A 6,000-nucleotide genomic window follows, 5' to 3' on the forward strand; every position below is an offset into this window, starting at 1 on the left:
CGAAACGGTCTAAGGAATACATATGCCTTTTGGATCACTCCCTTTTATTTCAGTGGAAGGAGATAATCAGTAAACACAGCAGAAGGCATCTGCAGATCACCCCTGCCTAGTCAACTGGGTAGTAAAACTGTTATGGGTGGGGTACTAGACCTTTCCCACCAGCTGCAGATCATAGGCTAATAGTGCGTGTGTTCAGCTCATGCAACAATATGCACGTGCTACAAATGGCAGCATGTGCCACAACACTGACCAGCTTTGTTTTGTAGTTGCATTGTAGTCAACTGGCAATAGGACAATGAAGCAGAACAAAAGCATCCAGTGTCTAAAACTGTATGCAACAGTATGAGTAGATATCTTTCATGGAAGAAAAAAAAAAGTTGCATTCCTTGACTGTCCAGGCACAAAGACTATTCATTTATTAGCTGCTACGACTGAAATGTCATATGTGGAAGCAATATTCATCTTTTCCCTAAGCACTGTTTATAAAAAGCATATCAAATCAATAAAAGCATTCATTATAACTTCATACCTCCTGTGGCCTCTCTCTAATCTATATTTATTTACACTGCAGAAGTCAAATGCACACATAATTGAATTGGTGAATTAGAGTGCCTCCTCCTTCCTCCTCCTCTCTCCCTTGCTTCAGACTCCCATTGAAAGACATACAGAGAGAGAGAGAGAGAGAGAGAGAGAGAGAGTATACCCATACAAATATAACTAACCCAACAAACTGCAATTTTTGTTTCAGGGTCTTCAGTGTAAATGTTTCATTCCATATCCCCTATGCATGATGGATGGTCACAAGATAGAGGCTTACAAATGAAAATGCTGACACAATCTTATCTAGATCTGTGCAAATGGTGCTGCTGCTATAATTACACTTTATAACTTAAGCAACACTTGATAAGTTGCTACTTTTTAATCATATTAATCAGGACTTGGATGTTTCAATTGCCATAAATTATAAAAGAGAGGAGTCTACTCTGTAGAAATGGGAGGTTGGCCAAGCAATAAAAATTATATCGGTTATAAAATATAAAAATAGATGAATACACTTTACTGCAAACAAAGCAGATCAAAATACAGAAAAGTATTTTGGTAATTAGCTATGTTTTATTTCAACAGCAGAAAACAGAGTTAAGTAATTTTACGTTATACTCAAGATGCACATTACCCCAGTATCTACCAACAGATTATTCCATGCAAGTTTAATCAGAAATTTGCCTGAGGAATTTTATTCAAATCAATTGGCTGTGATTTACTATCACCCATAGATCAAGTCTGCTAAACAACAGGGAAACAAATTCTTAATCTTTCTTATCAAAAAGGAGTCACTGCAATTTTCTTTATGCCCTTGTTTTTAGAATCAGAGTTTCTATCTATCACTGCAGAAACCTGAAGGCCTAATTCTTTTTCAGGCTGACATTGATGACAAAATTAGTATTGACTTTACCGGCCCTTGAATTGTATCCTGGGAAGGCAAGGTTAAATAATATTTCTTTTTGTAAAGTTGAGAAGCAGTTTTCTGCATATCAGAAGAATATCCTATACACATCTTACACCAGCTGTTTGTACAACATTGTACATTATGCAAAATATACATTAAAGATCATGAAAGCAAGGGTCAAATTGAATGTCAGTACAATTCAGTGCACAGCTGGTGCACCTAAATTATGGAAATCAATGAGTTAATAGGCCAATGGAAATCAATGAGTTAATATCCTTGCAAATATTCCTATGATTTATGAATATATTCTTAATTATAAAGCCTTCCTTGTCTCACACCCTCCAATACTGCTTCCTTGAATAATTGCTCTCACAAAATACTTGGTTTGTTACAGGTCCTCTAGAGAATTGTTGCTCTGATGTAAGCAGCACAGGAAACCCTATAAGTAATTAAAGAATGAGAGTGTACACAGTGAATCGGAAGGGGGAAAGAGAAGTGTCAGAGAGAATTTCCAGCGTTAGGAACATTTCTGAAAATTACAAGAGAGATCCTAATGCAAGGGACTTGCCATAGTGCTATTCTGACCCCTGAAGGATGGAAACAGGAGTTAATTTCCTATCTGTATTTCCCAATCACTTAATATATTCCATGAATGCCAAGCCCTACCCTGCATTAGTGCAATCTATTAGTGTCTGCCTCTCACTGCCCCCCCCCCCTCGAGAGAGAAGACACAAAATGATGAACCAGTTTAAAATAGAGATGTGTAAAGTGGGTTGCTGGAAGACCAAGGTCCCCATCTGTTAATAAGCTGTGTGTACCTTTTGCAAAGTTCTTGAGAACTGGCTATGCCTTCTGCTTGACTACGAAGAAGTGGTTGATGCATCTCAAACACTGCAGATCCCGTTTTCTCACTTCTCTCTAACCTATCTATTCTACACTGTTCCCCCCACTTTTTTTGACACATTGAACCTACATGGTGCAAGAACATGGCTTATGTCTTGGTTAGATAATTTATTTCACAGATTCCTAAATGGAGGAAGAAGGTTCGATACAGTTCTGTGTGTGCTTCCCATGGTTCTCTTCTGGGGAGAAATTCTATTTGGCCAACGTCAGTTCTATTTAGATGACAGTAGTAGTTGTGCTGGTAACTTTTCCTCATTGAAAGGTAGTCCCTTTTGTAAAGGATATATCAGAACAATGCCATGCTGCCCTCATTTAAACACATGGAATCATCCACCTTTGATCTTGCCTTGAGTTTTATGTAATCACACTTCTCTGTGCTCACAATTACCTCGCCACCATCCTGCCTTTCAAAGGTGACAGCTGTCAGTCATGCGAGGCAGAACTCTTGGTTCTATTTTGAAACTGAAAAGGGAGGCTAGGAGGATGCTGGACCAGCAGGTACCCTTCCCTTAATTCGCCAAGCTGCTTGCTTACAGTTTTCAAAGTTAATAACCAGCTAAAGCTTCATGGCACATTTCCTGCCACCAAGACAAGTGATGACCTAACACCTTCAACAATCAGAGAGAGTCTAACATTAGACACGTTTTGGAAATCGAAAGAGAAGCTTCTGTTGCTGTGTTCCCATTCTCTAAAGGAGCTTTCACCTGGGTGTGGCTGCCCTTCCATTCAACTCCCCCCCCCATTTAATTTACAACTCATTCCTCTTTAACCTTTTCAAGGAAAACTTCTGCAACAGTGAAGGGATTTTAAAAAATAAATAAAAATAATGCGTCCCTCGGAACAGGTGTGGCTGAGTTAATCACGATGATTCTCTGATGCTACTGTCCCGGAGAGAACTGTGCTGAGGAAGGCTGGAGGGGGGGGGGATCTCAGCTCTTCCACAATAGCAAAAAATGACTCTCTTTCTCCATTCCGTCGACGGTAGCCATCCAAAGTTAACTCAAGTGATTGATACACTGTATGATTATGTTATTAGATGCAATCAAGTTACATAATCATTGATTATGCACAGCTACATCTATCTTCCTCCATATCCAGCTGCAACCTCCCCTCCCCTCCATAATGCATGAACCACATCAGCTGCACATGGGAGTCTATATTCCAGCACACACTATAGAACTTTAGCATTGCAGTGCATTGCATTGTACCACGTCATCACTATTGATTTCCACAGTCACTCCCCCCTCCCCCTGATCCAAATGCATTTTGCAGAGAAAGGTTTAACAGTGGGCATCGCTCGGTGTGGAGGGAATTCCAGTTTATTTCATCTCCACTCCACAGTTATGTGCCCTGTGCCCATCTTGCCCCCAGCCAGCTGCAGGTAAGGCTGTGGCGAGATCCGATCTCTCCTTTCCCAGATCGCCAGCGCCTTTGCACGTGGCTGGGTCTTAAGGTGTCAAGAAGACATCAAGTTACCGGGCGAAAAAGGAAAACGCCTCTCCCAAAAGCAGGTGGGGGGGGGGGGGACAAAAGCCACCGAGGACAACCTGAAACAATTTGAGCATCCTGGTTAGCTCCTGCTACCCTTCAGGTTAGCTCCCGACGCCCCCGATGCCATATCCACGAGCAAACACATGAACCGGCCAGAACTAAAGCCTCACCGTGCCAAAATAAATCCAAATTGGCGCTTTAAAGTTCAGCAGCTTGAACCAAAATAATTAAAATATAAAATAAATGAAGGCTCTCTGTCTCCGTTGCAGCTCCATGCGAATGCTGCACAGAGTTGGGGGAAATATATAAATAAATAAATGGCCTCATCTTTGAACCGAGAGATGGGAGCCCATTTCATGTTAAATAGGTTCCATCACCGGGGGCTCCTGTGACTGCTGTAGATCCCTTTGAGCCAGAAAAGGGAGAAACCGGGGTGGTGGTGGAGTGGGAGCAAGGAGGAAGCCTGTTTGCTCAGACTGCATTCAGGCCGATCTCCCACATCAAGGAGGCATGGTTGGCGGGGGGGGGGGGGGGGAGAGAGAGAGAGAGAGAGAGAGAGAGAGAGAGAGAGAGAGAGAGAGAGAGAGAGACCTTGCTCGGGCTTTGATTTATCGCAAAATGCACTCTCAGAAATACCTACTGCAGTTGTTCCTCTGAACTGCCAATAACGACGAGATCTTTCCCCCCTCCCCCTATAGATATATATAAAAATCCCCCCACCCCCCTCATCAGTGTAATGCAGCAATCGGGAAAAGTAGTATTTTCAGTTGCAAGCTACCAAGTTTAGCAACGCCTCCGAGGGGCTTTTATTTTTATATAGCTTTCTATGCATACGAAGAGGAAGAAAAATGAGCTTACCCACCACAGTCTTGCAAAATAGTCGTCTCCTTGTATCAGTCAGTAAGGTAATTGCTGGTCATCACAATGCGTAGTCAAGGAATCCACGATTAAAAAAAAACAACAACAATAGGAAAAACCCCAGAAAAACCCAAAACTCCTCCGGGTTCTTTTCCCTTTTCGCTGCTAGCAATTAAGACGAGGGAGAAGATGCCCATTCACGAGTGCCAAGTTCACCATCCAAGCAGATAATTCCATATAGAGCTCAAGATCCGTGGCCAGATTCGCCTCCTGCGAGTTCTCAAAGTGGCCAGGTTGCTCCGCGGATGGTACAATCCAGGTGGGAAGCAGAAATTAAAATTAGAAGACGGGAAGAAGAGCGAGAGGGAGAAGGAGAAGGAGCTGGCTCAGAAGGGGGGAAAGCCAGAGGGAGAGATGGATAACCCCAGAAGTCCGCGAGCTCTTGGACAAGCAAAGGAGTCCTGGCTTGTGAGCATGGAGCCTTCTCAAAGCCCCTCGATGTATCTGGAGAAATCCCAACGCCACCATGCAGTCCCCGGGAAGCAGGAATCCGAGGGAGATTTCACAAGTATCCTACAATCACCGATCCGACGGGGTTTTCCTGGTACTGTACCGCTATGTGGAAAGCACACACGGCTCCTGCTGTTGGAGAGGAAGTCTCCTGGGTCCTAAAACTCTCAAAATGGCACAGAGGGGATTTTTGCCCCCCTTAAAAAATATATTGGAAGGAAAGGAGGGAGAGGGTGGGGGGAGGGAAATCCCACAGTTGTCGGTTTGCCCTGAATGATGCTAATCTTCTGTGCAAATGACAAGTGCACCAACCCCAAGGAGCAGGTCGTGATGAATTAAACAATCCAGCCCAAATATCCTAAGGAAGAGAAAGGGAGGGAGGGAGGGACGAAGGCAGAGAGGGAGCGTGTGTGTGTGAGAGAGCGAGAGAGAGAGAAAGAGAGAGAGAAACTGCAATGCATAAACGATTCCAGTGTTTCTACAAGATCGGCTCATTTGATTGAATGCATTCTCTGCTTTGCTGCAAGTCATAAAGAAGGTACTGTTACTGCCACCCAATGGATACTTTAGTACTAGCCAATCCACAGTCAACTGCCTCTCTGCAAAGCATTAGAGAGGAGACTGATTTGAAGGGGGGGGGCAGGCGGCGGGCGGGTGAGGGACAGTAGAGAAAGAAGTCATTTCTGCCTACTACCGGTGCCAAGGACACACATTATCACCCACAGCTCCTCTGCCCACTTTTCCATGGGGCTTGGGAGGCTGGAGATCCAGCACAAGCTAAGCCAAAAAGC

The 6,000-nt window shown here is 43.6% G+C and overlaps 1 protein-coding gene across 3 annotated transcripts in view; it reads right to left on the minus strand.

Annotated features, from left to right (window-relative positions):
* The window catches only part of IL1RAPL1 (interleukin 1 receptor accessory protein like 1), a 670,572-nt gene extending 664,833 nt beyond the window's left edge, over window positions 1–5,739 (minus strand). Inside the window, exon 1 of one of the 3 annotated variants that reach the window (XM_079972249.1) lies at window positions 4,700–5,739. The gene's annotated coding sequence lies outside the window, so the exon portion shown is untranslated. The remainder of the gene's footprint in view (window positions 1–4,699) is intronic. The other 2 variants (XM_079972247.1, XM_079972245.1) reach the window with 2 other exon arrangements.
* Between the last annotated feature and the right edge of the window lie 261 nt (window positions 5,740–6,000).

Source organism: Podarcis cretensis (genome assembly GCF_951804945.1).
Source record: "Podarcis cretensis genome assembly, chromosome: 4".
In the NCBI taxonomy this organism is placed as follows: Eukaryota; Metazoa; Chordata; class Lepidosauria; order Squamata; family Lacertidae; genus Podarcis; species Podarcis cretensis.